The 16,348-nt window shown below is 46.5% G+C and overlaps 1 long non-coding RNA gene across 1 annotated transcript; it reads right to left on the minus strand.

Annotated features, from left to right (window-relative positions):
- Positions 1-928: 928 nt before the first annotated feature.
- On the minus strand, positions 929-14,274 carry LOC311521617. Its single transcript, XR_014711934.1, has 3 exons — positions 14,162-14,274; positions 1,586-1,740; positions 929-1,054 (listed from the first exon to the last, which is right to left on the minus strand). It is a non-coding gene; the product is annotated as an uncharacterized lncRNA (long non-coding RNA).
- Positions 14,275-16,348: the final 2,074 nt, after the last annotated feature.

Consider the following 16,348-nt stretch of genomic DNA (forward strand, 5'->3'; position numbering starts at 1 on the left):
CACGGTTGCTGAGGAAAGCTTGAAAATGTGGCCTGAGTGCGTCCTGAAGGCTCAGACTAGACATCAAAGACAGACCCCATTTATGATTTTTAAAATGCTGACACTTTTTGGCCTCTGATTCATGACTTTTGTATGCTTCGGTTTTGCGACAGTGCAAGAAATCCAGCAGTTCCTTCTCCCTTGGACTAAAATCCTTCTCCTTATGCTGGGGTCATCATGGGGGAACCCAGGGCCTTTGCCACTCGGGTCACATACTGCAAAGAGGCTGTCCTCTCTCCAGCTCCAAATTGTCCCTCTCTCTGGCTCCCAAGGCCACTACCCATGTTGACCTGTCTTTGGGGCTCCAATCCCAGCTCTGAAGCGCTTCCCTCCCAGCTGCTGATCTACCCAATCTCTCCCCAGCTGAGACCAGAACACTCTCTCATATCCTGCTCCCGCCTTCGCAGTTGGCTCTGTTCAGTCAGGGCCTGCCTCCTGGCCTACAGCCCCCAGACCTTTCATGGGACTGAGGCCCTGTAACAGGCCCTCTGGGACTGGCCTTCAAGGGCCAGCATGCTTGCTTACGTCACGTGCTGCTCGCTGCCTGGCTCCTGCGGGGCTCTGCATGTTGTGACCCTGTTTCAGAGCAATGCTGCCTACTACTGCTACTAAGATTTGTTTTGGAGGCCACAAAAAATTAATCCCATTCCAGGCCCCAGCCCAGCAAAGCACTTGAGCACACACTTTACATCCAGCCCCTGGGTAATCCCACTCCAGGCACCATAATCCCTTTTGCGTAATTGAATCAGATCACTGGCCTGCTGGCAGCTGGTTCTCTAGGGGCTGTGCAGGTGCTAGCTAGGAGGTGCTGATAAAACAAAGCAAAGCAAAACGTGGTAGCAAGTAATTTATTGGCTGATTAGACCATGAGCACTGTGATCCGAGCTGCTGCTTTGCTTCCACCCTCTTCCGGGTATCAGCATGCTCTGTTCTCCTGGGGGGAAGCTGCTTGAACACTGTGGGATGTCGTCATCCAACACCATCAGGCATGTCTTTACCAGTGCTCCTTCTCCATCTTTAAAAAAACGATAACTTGTACAACCATGGGTTAATTTTCATAGTAAGGACCCAGCCTCTCAAGGAGCTTCATTCTTCCTCCATGACTGAGAAAATTACACATACATTAACACTTTACAGACATAATATTTATGCAAAATAAAATATTTTTGAATGCAATCCTTTCCTTTCCTTTTGCTGTGCTTTGGAAATTGCCCCAGTCTCTTGAGTCCAGTTTCTTAAGGACGCCTGAATAGTGATTTTAAAAAGCAAGTCTCTTTCCAGGCCCAGGGATTGGAAACCCACTGGTTCAAAAGAGTGACATATGCAAACTAAATGATAGAACTTAATTCTTGTTCTGCTGTTGTCTTCAAAGTCCTGCTAAGAGCTGAGCTTTACAGAACTGAAAAACTGTTAGTTAAAAGAGAAAAGATGTTATACGTGAGAGAACCTAGAAAGCATCCAATAAAATGTCTATCAGTCCAGAAGTACAGTAATGCCCAGAGCAAAGGAAGTAAAAGACCATTGCGGTCATTGCAGTCAGCCTCACCTCAGTTCCTGGAAAAATCATGGAGCAGGTCCTCAAGGAATCCATTTTGAAGCACTTAGAGGAGAGGAAAGTGATCAGGAACAGTCAACATGGATTCACCAAGGGCACATCATGCCTGACCAACCTGATTGCCTTCTGTGCTGAGATAACTGGCTCTGTGGATGAGGGGAAAGCAGTGAATGTGATATATTTTGACATTATCAAAGCTTTTGATACAGTATCGCACAGTATTCTTGTCAGCAAGTTAAAAAAGTATGGATTGGCTGAATGGGCTGTAAGGTGGATAGAAAGCAGGCTAGATCGTTGGGCTCAACGGGTAGTGATCAATGGCTCCATGTCTAGTTGGCAGCCGGTATCAAGTGGAGTGCCCCAAGGGTCGGTCCAGGGGCCAGTTTTGTCCAATATCTTTATTAATGATCTGGAGGATAGCATGGATTGCACCCTCAGCAAGTTTGCAGATGGCACTAAACTGGGAGGAGAGGTAGATATGCTGGAGGGTAGGGATAGGATACAGAGGGCCCTAGACAAACGAGAGGATTGGGCCAAAAGAAATCTGATGAGGTTCAACAAGGAAAAGTGCAGAGTCCTGCACTTAGGACGGAAGAACCCCATGCACCACTACAGACTAGGGACTTAATGGCTAAGCGACCGTTCTGCAGAAAAGGACCTAGGGGTTACGGTGGATGAGAAGCTGGATATGAGTCAGCAGTGTGCCCTCATTGCCAAGAAGCCTAACGGTATATTGAGTTGCATGAGTACGAGGATTGCCAGCAGATCAAGGGAAGTGATTATTCCCCTCTATTCGGCACTGGAGAGGCAACATATGGAGTACTGTGTCCAGTTTTGAGCCCCCCACTACAGAAGGGATGTGGAGAAATTGAAGAGAGTCCAGTGGAGGGCAACGAAAATGATCAGGGGGCTGGGGCACATGACTTACAAGGAGAGGCTGAGGGAACTGGGCTTGTTTAGTCTGCAGAAGAGAAAAATGAAGGAGGATTTGATAGCTGCTTTCGACTACCTGAAAGGGGGTTCCAAAGAGGATGGATCTAGACTGTTCTCAATGGTACCAGGTGACAGAACGAGGAGCAATGATCTCAAGTTGCAGTGTGGGAGGTTTAGGTTGGATATTAGGAAAAACTTTTTCACTAGGAGGGCAGTGAAGCACCGGAATGGGTTACCTAGGGAGGTGGTGGAATCCCCTCCCTTAGAGGTTTTTAAGGCCCGTCTTGAGAAAGCCCTGGCTGGGATGATTTAGTTGGGGATTGGTCCTGCTTTGAGCAGGGGGTTGGACTAGATGACCTCCTGGGGTCCCTTCCAACCCTGATATTCTATGATTCATTTGAGGAAAACTAGAAAGGGTTAGATGTCCTGTTTCTGAAATGGCATTAAGCAGCACTAATTCTCCCACACATGCGACACTCCCATGCAGCCCAGATTTGCCTCACTGTGGACTGTAGGGCTGAGCCCTGACTCTCTAACAGGGATCCCAATCCAAGGCGTGGGAAATAATCCATGCACATTAAATAGAATTCTATGAATGAATGAATTCTTCTAGTTGAGATTATGTGATAAAAATAACCAAATGTAGAGGAAAGGGATGTCTCTGTGCCTCTGTATGACCAGTCATAGATGCTGGACATTATTGCAGATATGTGAACTACCCCGTGAAGGACATGCTGAATGCAGAGACTTCAGCCCCTAGTACTCCAGAGCGCGTGCCACTCTGACCATTCAGTCATCACATGTTCTGGTCGGTCTGTGATGAGCCAGAAGACAGGAAATGGCTGCCAGGGCTCACACTGCACAGAATGTCAAGCAAGTGGAGGAAGAGGCTAGCTGAAGCATGCTGAAAATCCCAGACGTACGGTGTAGCAGATCTAGGGCCTCATCCAGCGCCTAGGGGGAGGATAGCTCAGTGGTTTGAGCATTGGCCTACTAAACTCAGGTTTGTGAGTTCAATCCTTAAGGGGGCCATTTAGGGATCTGGGACAAAAATTGGGGATTGGTCCTGCTTTGAGCTTGGGGTTGGACTAGATGACCTCCTGAGGTCCCTTCTAACCCTGGTATTCTATGAAGTCAACAGAAAGACTTGCATTGACTTTAATGGGCTTTGGGTCAGGCCCAGAAAGGTTAAAAGTGCGAGACTGATTTCAGAGCTGCCACTTCTTTGGGATACATAGAGACAACAGCCCCACCATTGTGTGGGCAACTCCTTGCCTCCCTCTTGGTTCATTCTTTGTCTCCCGAACTGATGTGTTTGCCCCTCATCCACCAGGGAAAACTTCTTTCTCTCTTGATCTGATTCCTCTCCATTTTGGTGCATAGGAGCTCTGCCATTGACTTCAGAATCAGTACCTATAGACGAGCGGCCAAATGAATGTCCTGTTACATCCTGCTCTACAGCACTCTCGGGCCAATTCCTCCTTGTGGAAATAGTAAGGTGATGATGTACTGCCTTCCTGAAGAGGAATGGAAAACAGATTCCTCATCAGTTCACCAAAGAAGAGAAGGAGACAGAGAGTGCATTCCCTCGGCTGATTTCCTAGCCAGCAGCAACCAATGCAGTTTTCCTTTTAAGAATCAATTAAAGTTGCGGAAACTGTGAGAATACAGACTGCCCTTGTTCTCTGGGTTTCTAGTTCTGCTAAAGTTCTTTGGTAATGTGGCACCCAAGAAAGTGATAAGTCAGTGGGTTGTATAACTACCAAGGCACTTCATTAAAATTGAATTTAATAAGTTTTAGCTATTGAGTTGTTTTGTCCAGAGGCAACCTAATAAACTGTAGAGAAATTCTTACTCTTTATTTAATTTTGTGATCTTGCCTGCTTTCTAAAAAAAATTTCTTTTACTTATTGTTGGCATTGTTTCTGTTCCTTGCTTGGATGTCTGAGGTAACTAGCAAATGCATCTTAAAATACAATTTTTCAATCAAATGTACCTCTGAAGTTTGCTTCAGGCGAACACTTCAGCATTTGAACTAAATTTTCTTTTCATTAGAACTTTTTATTAGAGTGAATTTTCAAGCTTTAAATGTTCACAGAAAGTGAAAACCAAATGGCCATGAAATGGTGTGAATCAAAATTCACTCTCAATTGGCAATGAATATTTATAGCACAACTTCTTTCCGCTATTTGCATAGCTGTAGCTGTTAGAGCAGACTGGAACTCTGTTCATCAAACAATATGCATTTGTCCAGATTTGCTCTTCAATATCATGAATCCTATATTCTGAACTCTGAGTCAGATTTTATATTAAGGTTTCACTTATAAATGATTGACAAAGGGTGTAACAGATAAAGTTCAGGGAGGATAAGACAATCAATGGCTACAAGGACAGGCTGAGAGAACTGGGGTTATTTAGTCTGCAGAAGAGAAGAGTGGGGGTGGGATTTGAAAGCAGTCTTCAACTACCTGAAAGGGGGTTGCAAAGAGGATGGAGCTCGGCTGTTCTCAGTGGTGGCAGATGACAGAACAAGGAGCAATGGTCTCAAGTTGCAGTGGGGGAGGTCTAGGTTGGATATTAGGAAACACTATTTCACTAGGAGGGTGGTGAAACACTGGAATGGGTTCCCTAGGGAGGTGGTGGAATCCCCATCCTCGGAGGTTTTTAAGGTCAGGCTTGAGAAAGCCCTGGCTGGGATGATTTAGTTGGGGATTGGTCCTGCTTTGAGCAGGGGATTGGACTAGATGACCTCCTGAGGTCTCGTCCAACCCTAATCTTCTATGATTCTATGATTAGCCAAGATGGTCAGAAATGCAACCCCATGCTCCAGGCGTCCCTCAATCAGAAGCTGGGACTGGAAGACAGGGGATGGATCACTCGATAATTGCTCTGTTCTGTTCACTCCCTCTGAAGCATCTGGCATTGGCCACTGTTGGAAGACAGGAAACTGGTTAGATGGACCATTGGTCTGACCCAGTACAGCTGTTTTTATGTTCTTAAATTATTTATTGATGCCGTTAAGCATGTCACATGCAGGAGTACCATGTGTCGGAGAAAAACACAGTTCTCACTCTCAGCTTGGGTGCAGCAAGTCAGATACACTCTATTATCTCAAGCAATTGCACAGAGGGAGAGAGTGCCCTAGGACACAGGGTTTCCCCCACCTAGGCAGGTCTCTCTGAAGATAAACAATTAGAGCAAGCATTTATACCTTTATTACAGCTGCATATTGTTTATACATATTCCTTCATGATCTCTTATTTTTCTCACCAATTTCTCTTATAGTCTACATTCTATTCTTACCTAATACAAGGTCACAACAGCCTTTTTCACAGTTCTTTTCCACTCACTTCACACTATCCCGGCGTCTACAAATCTTGTGTTATTAAAGTAGAGTTAGCCTGCCTCCTGCTCATTTCAGAGGCCTGCATCCAAATTCCCTTTATCTACTTCCACAATGTGTTAGACATGGCTATAAGCACATCAGTAGCAGGTGTGATAGTTGGTTATAAGCCATTGTTATAGAAACATAGAATTATAGAACTGGAAGGGACCAGTTGAGAGCTCATTTTTTCCAGTCCCCTACACTCAAGGCAGGACTAAGTATTATATAGACCATCCCTGACAGGTGTTTGTCCAACCTACTCTTAAAAATCCCCAGTGATGGAGATTCCACCACCTCCCTAGGCCATTTATCCCAGTGCTTAACCACCCTGACAGTTAGGAAGTTTTTCCTAATTTCCAACCTAAACCTCCCTTGCTGCAATTTAAGCCCATTGCTTCTTGTCCTGTCCTCAGAAGTTAAGAAGAACATTTTTTCTCCCTTCTCCTTGTAACAATTTTTTATGTACTTGAAAACTGTGATCATGTCCTCTCTCACTCTCCTCTTTGCCAGACAAAACAAAAGACATTTTTTTTTTCAATCTTCCCTCATAAGCCACGTTTTTTAGACCTTTAATCATTTGTAAAAAGAAAAGGAGGATTTGTGGCAACTTAGAGACTAACAAATTTATTTGAGCATAAGCTTTTGTGAGCTACAGCTCACATCATCGGATGCATGTAGTGGAAAATACAGTGGGGAGATTTATATACACAGAGAACAAGAAACAATGGGTGTTACCCTACACACTGTAACGAGAGTGATCAGGTAAGGTGAGCTATTACTAGCAGGAGAGTAGGGGGGGCCCTTTTGTAGTGATAATCAAGGTGGGCCATTTCCAGCAGTTGACAAGAACGTCTGAGGAACAGCGGGGGGGCGGAGGGGGAATAAACATGGGGAAACAGTTTTACTTTGTGTAATGACCCATCCCCTCCCAGTTATTCAAGCCTAATTTAATGGGGTCCAGTTTGCAAATTAATTCCAATTCAGCAGTCTCTCCTTGGAGTCTGTTTTTGAAGTTTTTTTTGTTGAAGAATTGCCACTTTTAGGTCTGTAATCGAGTGACCAAAGATATTGAAGTGTTCTCTGACTGGTTTTTGAATGTTATAATTCTTGACGTCTGATTTGTGTCCATTTATTCTTTTACGTAGAGACTGTCCAGTTTGGCCAATGTACATGGCAGAGGGGCATTGCTGGCACATGATGGCATATATCACATTGGTAGATGTGCAGGTGAACGAGCCTCTGGATAGTGTGGCTGATGTGATTAGGCCCTAGAAGTGGATGGGTCATTACACAAAGTAAAACTATTTCTCCATGTTTATCCCCACCCCCACCCCACCGCTGTTCCTCAGACGTTTTTGTCAACTCCTGGAAATGGCCCACCTTGATTATCACTACAAAAGGCTTTTTCCCCACCGCTCTCCTGATGGTAATAGCTCACCTTACCTGATCACTCTTGTTACAGTGTGTATGGTAACACCCATTGTTTCATGTTCTCTATGTATATAAATCTCCCCAATATGTTTTCCACTGCATGCATCCGATGAAGTCAGCTGTAGCTCAGGAAAGCTTATGCTCAAATAAATTTGTTAGTCTCTAAGGTGCCACAAGTCCTCCTTTTCTTTTTGCGGATACAGACTAACACGGCTGCTACTCTAAAATTAATCATTTGTGTTGCTCTTCTCTGGACTTTCTCCAATTTCTCCACATCTTTCCTGAAATGTGGCACCTAGAACAGGGCACAATTCTCCGGTTGAGGCCTAATCAGCGTGGAGTAGAGCAGAAGAATTACTTCTCATGTCTTGTTACAACACTCCTGCTAATATCCAACCTAAACCTCCCCCATGCAACTGGAGACCATTACTCCTTGTTCTGTCATCTGGTACCACTGAGAACAGTCTAGATCCATCCTCTTTGGAACCCCCCTTCAGGTAGTTGAAAGCAGCTATCAAATCCCCCCTCATTCTTCTCTTCCGCAGACTAAACAATCCCAGTTCCCTCAGCCTCTCCTCATAAGTCATGTGTTCCAGCCCCCTAATCATTTTTCTTGCCCTCTGATGGATGTTTTCCAGTTTTTTCACATCCTTCTTGTGATGTGGGGCCCAAAACTGGACACAGTACTCCAGATGAGGCCTCACCAATGTTGAATAGGGGGAACGATCACGTCCCTTGATCTGCTGGCAATGCCCCTACTTATACATCCCAAAATGCCATTGGCCTTTTTGGCAACAAGGGCACACTGTTGACTCATATCCAGCTTCTCGTCCACTGTAACCCCTAGGTCCTTTTCGGCAGAACTGCTGCCTAGCCATTCAGTCCCTGGTCTGTAGCGGTGCGTGGGATTCTTCCATCCTAAGTGCAGGACTCTGCATTTGTCCTTGTTGAACCTCATCAGATTTCTTTTGGCCCAATCCTCTCATTTGTCTAGGTCCCTCTCTATCCTATCTCTACCCTCCAGGGTATCGAAATCTCCTCCCAGTTTAGTGTCATCTGAAAACTTGCTAAGAGTGCAATCCACACCATTCTCCAGATCATTAATAAAGATATTGAACAAAACCGGCCCCAGGACCGACCCTTGGGGCACTCCACTTGATACTGGCTGCCAACTAGACATGGAGCCATTGATCACTACGCGTTGAGCCCGACAATCTAGCCAGCTTTCTACCCACCTTATAGTGCATTCATCCAGCCCATACTTCTTTAACTTGCTGACAAGAATACTGTGGGAGACTATGTCAAAAGCTTTGCTAAAGTCAAGGAATAAGACGTCCACCGCTTTCCCCTCATCCACAGAGCCAGTTATCTCGGTATAGAAGGCAATTAGATTAGTCAGGCATGACTTGCCCTTGGTTAATCCATGCTGACTGTTCCTGATCACTTTCCTCTCCTCTAAGTGCTTCAGAATTGATTCCTTGAGGACCTGCTCCATGATTTTTCCAGGGACTGAGGTGAGGCTGACTGGCCTGTAGTTCCCCGGATCCTCCTCCTTCCCTTTTTTAAAGATGGGCACTATATTCGCCTTTTTCCAGCCATCTGGGACCTCCCCTGATTGCCATGAGTTTTCAAAGATAATGGCCAATGGCTCTGCAATCACATCCGCCAACTCCTTTAGCACTCTCGGATGCAGCGCATCCAGCCCCTTGGACTTGTGCTCATCCAGCTTTTCTAAATAGTCCCGAACCACTTCTTTCTCCACAGAGGGCTGGTCACCTCCTCCCCATGCCGTGCTGCCCTGTGCAGCAGTCTGGGAGCTGACCTTGTTCGTGAAGACAGAGGCAAAAAAAGCATTGAGTACATTAGCTTTTTCCACATCTTCTGTCACTAGGTTGCCTCCCTCATTCAGTAAGGGGCCCACACTTTCCTTGACTTTCTTCTTGTTGCTAACATACCTGAAGAAACCCTTCTTGTTACTCTTAACATCTCTTGCTAGCTGCAACTCCAGGTGCGATGTGGCCTTCCTTATTTCCCTCCTGCATGCCCGAGCAATATTTTTATACTCTTCCCTTGTCATTTGTCCAATCTTCCACTTCTTGTAAGCTTCTTTTTTGTGTTGAAGATCAGCAAGGATTTCACTGTTAAGCGAAGGTGCCCCTCAACAAGGCAGACAAGATCGTCTGGCAGCTGGTGAAGAAGTGGCTGTTCCTTCCCCAGAGAGCCAGCAACGAGCTGGTCTATATCGCCCACAGGCATGGCGGTGCCAATGTCCCCCACATGGGTGACCTGTGTGACATCTCGGTGATCACCCACACCTTCCACCTGCTGCCGTGTCCCGACGCCATGGTAAGGAACATCGCAGCAAATGCCTTCCATGATGCAACAAAGAAGCGGATCAGCAGAGCCCCCTCCACCCAAGACACCGCCAGCTTCCTGAGCTGTTCCCTGGATGGCGAATTCGGATGGGACGGGCGTGACATCGCTTCACTGTGGTCCCACGCTCGCAATGCCACACGTCGCCTGGGGAAGCGCATCGGCTGCCGCTGGGAGTGGTGCGAGGAGCACCAGGAGCTGGGAGTCCTGGGGCCGCAGATCAGGTCTGAGGACAACACCATCATCACCCCGAGCGCCAGGGGCCTGCTGGAGAGGACCCTGAAGGCAGCCATCCACTCGCTGTACATGGAAGCCCTGAAGCGTAAACCGGACCAGGGTAAAGCCTTCGAACTGACCAGCAAGTGGGATGCCAGCAGCCACTTCCTCGCCGGGGGCGGCTTCACCCATTTCGCCAACTGGCGGTTCATCCACCATGCCTGGCTCAACTGCGTCCCGGTCAACAGAGCCGTCCGCCACGGAAACAGAGACAAGCGTTGCAGGAAGTTCGGCTACTCCAACGAGACCCTGCCCCACGTCCTGTGCAGCTGCAAGTCCCACTCCAGAGCCTGGCAGCTGCACCACAACGCCTTCCAGAACCGCCTGGTGAAAGCCATCGCACCGCGCCTGGGGGAGGTTGCCGTGAACTGCACCATCCCCGGTACTGACAGCCAGCTGCGACCCGACGTGGTAGTCACCAACAAGGCCCAGAAAAAGATCATCCTCGTTGACATCACGGTCTCCTTTGAGAACAGGAGCCCGGCCTTCCTCAAAGCCCGAGTTCGTAAGCTGGAAAAATACGCCCCTCTGGCCGCCACCCTGAGAGCGAAGGGCTACGAGGTGCAGATGGACGCCATGATCGTCAGAGCCCTGGGCGCTTGGGATCCCTGCAACGAGCGTGTGCTGCGGACCTGTGGGATCGGTCGACGCTATGCACGGCTCATGCGGCGCCTCATGGTCTCGGACACCATCCAATTATCCAGGGATATCTACATCGAACACATCACCAGCCACCGACAGCAGCAGGAGGTACGGCATCGTGCATCCACTATGGGAAAGGGACTGAGAGGCTTTTTCCCATTGGACCATATGAACTGGAACCATAAACTCAATAAACATTAAATCCCACCAAATGAGGGTAGATCCATCCCCATCATGGTATCCACTCATTATACTCCACACCTGAACATAGCCATTATATGGACAACATACCTCCGTATCTCAATGTCTGTACTCTGACCGGTTAAACTTTTACCCCAAATCGGGTGATTGCAGATTATGTATTCCTTATGCCACCCGTTCCTAAACTGAATTTCGCACCCCTTGATAATCTGTACCTTATTCCCTGATAACCAGAAACTTCTATGCTTAAACTCTGTACCGTTTTCTTTTTACTTCAACATTATCTTAATAAAATTATTAATTCTTTCTACACATCGGGATGGTTTGTCCCTGTAACCTCAATAAGGATTCTTTAAAATACAGCCAGCTCTCCTGGACTCCTTTCCCCCTCATGTTATTCTCCATGGGGATCCTGCCCATCAGTTTCCTGAGGGAGTCAAAGTTTGTTTTCTGAAGTCCAGGGTCCGTATTCCGCTGTTCTTCTTTCTTCCTTTTGTCAGGATCCTGAACTCGATCATCTTGTGGTCACTGACTCCCAAGTTCCCAGCCACTCTTGCTTCTCCTACTAATTCTTCCCAGTTTGTGAGCAGCAGGTCAAGAAGAGCTCTGCCCCTAGTTGGTTCCTCTAGCACTTGCACCAGGAAATTGTCCCCTACCCTTTCCAAAAACTTCCTGGATTGTCTGTGCACTGCTATATTGCTCTCCCAGCAGATATCAGGGTGATTGAAGTCTCCCATGAGAACCAGGGCCTGTGATCTAGTAACTTCCGTTAGTTGCCGGAAGAAAGCCTCGTCCACCTCATCCCCCTGGTCCGGTGGTCTATAGCAGACTCCCATCATGACATCACCCTTGTTGCTCACATTTCTAAACTTCATCCAGAGACACTCAGGTTTTTCTGCAGTTTCATACCGGAGCTCTGAGCAGTCATACTGCTCCCTGACATACAGTGCAACTCCCCCAACTTTTCTGCCCTACCTGTCCTTCCTGAACAGTTTATAACCATCCATGACAGTACTCCAGACATGTGAGTTATCCCATCACGTGTCTGTTATTCGAATCACATCATAATTCCTTGACTGTGCCAGGACTTCCAGTTCTCCCTGCTTGTTTCCCAGGCTTCTTGCATTTGTGTTTAGGCACTTGAGATAACTCGCTGATCATCCCTCTTTCTCAGTATGAGGCAGGAGCCCTCCCCTTTTACGCTCTCCTGCTCGTGCTTCCTTCGGTATCCCACGGCTCCACTTACCTCAGGGCTTTGGTCTCCTTCCCCCGGTGAACCTAGTTTAAAGCCCTCCTCACTAGGTTAGCCAGCTTGCTTGCGAAGATGCTCTTCCCTCTCTTCGTTTGGTGGAGCCCCTCTCTGCCCAGCACTCCTCCTTCATGGAACACCATCCCATGGTCAAAGAATCCAAAGCCTTCTCTCCGACACCACCTGCATAGCCATTCGTTGACTTCCACGATTCGACGGTCTCTACCCAGGCCTTTTCCTTCCACGGGAGGATGGATGCGAACACCACTTGCACCTCAAACTCCTTTATCCTTCTTCCCAGAGCCACGTGGTCCGCAGTGATCCGCTCAAGGTCATTCTTGGCAGTATCATTGGTGCCCACGTGGAGAAGCAGGAAGAGGTAGCGATCCGAGAGCTTGATGAGTCTCAGCAGACTCTCCATCACATCGTGAATCCTAGCTCCTGGCAAGCGGCAGACTTCTCGGTTTTCCCGGTCAGGGCGGCTGATAGATGACTCAGTCCCCCTGAGGAGAGAGTCCCTGACCACCACTACCCACCTCCTCCTCTTGGGAGCAAGGGTAATGGACCCCCATCCCTAGGACAGTGCATCTCATGCCTTCCAATCGGCAGAGTCTCCTTCTGTTCCCTTCCCTCAGATGAATCTTCGAGTCCGTTAACTAAATCATCGATGAAGATATTGAACAGAACTGGACCCTGAACTGATCCCTGTTGGACCTGTTGAACTACAGAACCTATAATTATAGATTCATTATGTATTAAAATATACAGTAATCATTTATAACCTATTTATAAATTGATCCTCAATATAAAGTGATTGAATTTTCAAAAGTATAGATAAAAACTGAACAAGTTAAATTATTAATTATTATTATTATTATTTTATTATTTAATATTATCCCCATTCCTCATTCTCATAGTATGGAAGCATCTTACACAGAATTGTGTTGAGCAAATTGAATTAGAAAATAAATATCTGAAAGTCCCACACAAGCTGAACCACGGTCTAGAATTAGTTGTGGTCCATGAATCTTTTTTTCTTTATTTTCCCCTGGTTTCCCACTGGCCCTTGCATTTCTTAATTCTTATGGAGATTAGAAGCAGTAGTCATAAAAACAATAAATGGTGCTCACTCTTTCTATTTCCAGCCCATCCAGCAGCTGGAAGTACCAGCAACAGGGTTCAGATTCAGCCAGGACAGGGTGCTACAGTTAACTCCAGCCTTTCCTAAGCTGCTGAAGAAAACAGCCTCACCGAGGGGGATACATTCTCATGGACTCACATGGGTAGAGCTTATTTTGTGGGTGGAGCTGGGAAGAGTACAATTCCTGTTTTTTTCCCTAGTTAGAACTCTGACCAGGAATCACATGAGAAAGTTCTTGCAAGATTATCAACCAAGGTTGCATGCTCAAGAGGTCACCTTAGTTTGGATTAATTTCTGAGATGCATCTGAGATTCTGGATGCTTCTTTCAGTTGAACTGAACTTGGTTCTGAACCTTTGGAGTCTGCCTGTCCCAGGTGTGTAGTGCACTGTGGTACCAAGAAAATTCAAGGCAACAATGTGATGTCATTACTGTGCCTACTAGATACCCTGCAGAGAGTTGTACAACAACCCCCAGGGAGTCAACGAGCCTGCACCTCCTCACACCGGTGCGAATCAGGACTAGCTCCAAGTCAGCAGAATAAAACCCAGTGTAAGGCCCAGGATAGACGCGGCCCATTCACATGCCAGCAGTGCTCAGAAAATAGGGCCACCATTGATGATACTGAAAATCTTCCATGGTACTGAAGAGCCTGATTTTCATCTCACATACACTGGTGAAAATGGGAAGGAAATCGCTGGACGTCAACGAGTTCCCCAGGGCTCTTTCAACCCAGAGCTCTTGGTAACTTTTGCTCGGTGCAAGGTGGGGTCAGGAAATAAATCCGGGGAGACACGGCCGGCCAACCGATAGATGGCTGGCACAAACAGGACAACACAAGAGTGCTTTCACGTAAAGCTAAACTGTACTTAGTCTCAAGCACTTATACACACATCCGCAGGAGGTTAGTAAAATACCCCCAACCCTTGATAATTACCAAAGCTGAGCGTGGCTCTCGAGTGGCACAGCGGCAGCCCATCTGCCGCTGGGAAACACAAGATGCATCCAGAGAGAGAGAGTCCAGTCCTGAAGAGACCCACCATCTCAAACTTTTCCCCCTTATTTATACCTTAGTAATAGAATGACATGTCCCTTAAAGCAAACTTGTCAAGCAAGCAGTTTCAATGGTCAAGCAAGAGGCTTTCTTCTGATTATTGATTAACCAGGTGTGGGTTTTTCCAGAGTTTGCAGCCTTGAGGCCCCAACAGACATTCCTGGGGCACATCCTGCTCTTCAAAAATGCATGTATCAGCAACTTCAACACTATTCTTAATAGGAAGGATGCGGGGTCAAGCTGCCCTCTCTGTGGCACCCAAAAACCGCTCTCCCCTCCTGCCTTGGTTAAACTGAGACTGCTGAATGGCCAATTTACAGCCTGCTGACTTGGCAGCTTTTAACAATAAGCTATAGTGGTTTCAGGAACTTTAATAGTTTGGCAAAGTCTCCCCGTACAGAGGACTTACACTGCTGCATGAACAACGAAAGTGGGAGGACAATCTAGTTTTAAATGTTTTGATTTACCTAAAGCTACTCCTAGGATCTAAACTGGGTGAGTGAAATCAGTCTGCAAGTGCCCACATGAGGAACAGAAATTTGACATGAGGGCTCTTTCATCTAGCAGACAAGGTTGTAACAAGATCCATTGGCTGGAGGTTCAAGCTAGACAAATTCAGATGGGAAATAAAGGAAGGCTGTTTGCTGGGAAGAGATGGGGTCCCCTGACCAAGAAGGGGAAGAGCATCTTCATGCACCAACTCATCAACCTCACGAGGCAGGCTTTAAACTAGGTTCAAAGGGGGCAGGAGACAAAAGCTCACAGGTAAGTTAAAAGGGTGACCTTAACAGAGGGCTAGACGTTGTGTGTGTGGGGCGGGGGTGGGGAATGGGAAATTACAACAGGATCATAAGCGCAATAAGAGGAAATTAGTGGGGGAATCTGCTCAACATCTTAAATGTCTATTGGAGTTTGGGGAATGCAAGGAGTTTGGGGAATAACTAGGAAGAACTGGAAGTATTACTACATCAGCTAAATTATCATTTAATTGGCATCACAGAGATTCAGTGACATAAGTATCATGACTGTAATATTGGTATAGAGGGGGATCAAATGGACAGGCACAGAAAAAAGGGAGAAGGTGTTCTATTATATATCACAAAGGCAAAAACTATAATGGGGTTCAAAAAAGAATTAGATAAGTTCATGGAGAATAGGTCCATCAATGGCTATTAGCCAGGATGGTCAGGGATGCAACCCCATGTCTGGGTGTCCTTAAATCTCTGTTTGCCAAAAGCTGGGAATGGATGCCAGGGGATGGATCACTCGATGATTCCCTGTTCTGTTCATTCCCTCTGGGGCACCTGGCATTGGCCGCTGTTGGAAGCCAGGACACTCGGCTAGATGACCTTTGGTCTGACCCAGCATGGCTGTTTTTATGTTTTTCTATAAGAATATATACACTTGTTCTTAGGTCTAGAAGGATGAGAGATAGACCAGTTGAAAGTCTCTGGGTAAAGATAAAAGGGGGGAAATGATGGATGATGTCTACATTTCTATGATTCTGTGGGCATCTGAGGGGTTTCCCCCACAAGCCCCGCGTTTAAAGATTCTCTCTAGACCAGTCAACTACTCAACATTGTCTCTACTGACTGGGCTCCAAAGGCTAAACAGCCCATTGCTTGTCTCCAGGAGGCTCAGAAAGTGCCCCCAATGCAAATGTCAAGCGAAGGTGCCCTCCGGAAGCAGATAAACCATCAAAACAATTTTAGAAACTGCTGCAAGTCTTCTCTTTCAAATAGAATGCAGCTGCCCAAGAGAGATGGATACACTATTTACTCTAGACTCGATACACTGGAATTATCCACATGCAATGAATTCAAACCCCAAAGAATTAAAATGACAGAAACTCTGTTTAAACATTCATCTCATTATTCACAGGTTCTTCAAGCTCCCATGTAAAGCTAATCTTTAGCAGCATTCTTTTCATTGTCGCATTCAGAAATCACTCTCCAGGTTAAAAGCCTTAAATTAGAACGAGCACAGTGCCCCAAAGCATCTATTGTACAAAGCAGGTGCAACTGCTGAATGTTTTCAAACTACAGAAGTTCTGTATGAAAAGATTGCCCC

This window comes from Lepidochelys olivacea, assembly GCF_965140295.1.
Source record: "Lepidochelys olivacea isolate rLepOli2 genome assembly, chromosome: 6".
Taxonomy (NCBI): Eukaryota; Metazoa; Chordata; order Testudines; family Cheloniidae; genus Lepidochelys; species Lepidochelys olivacea.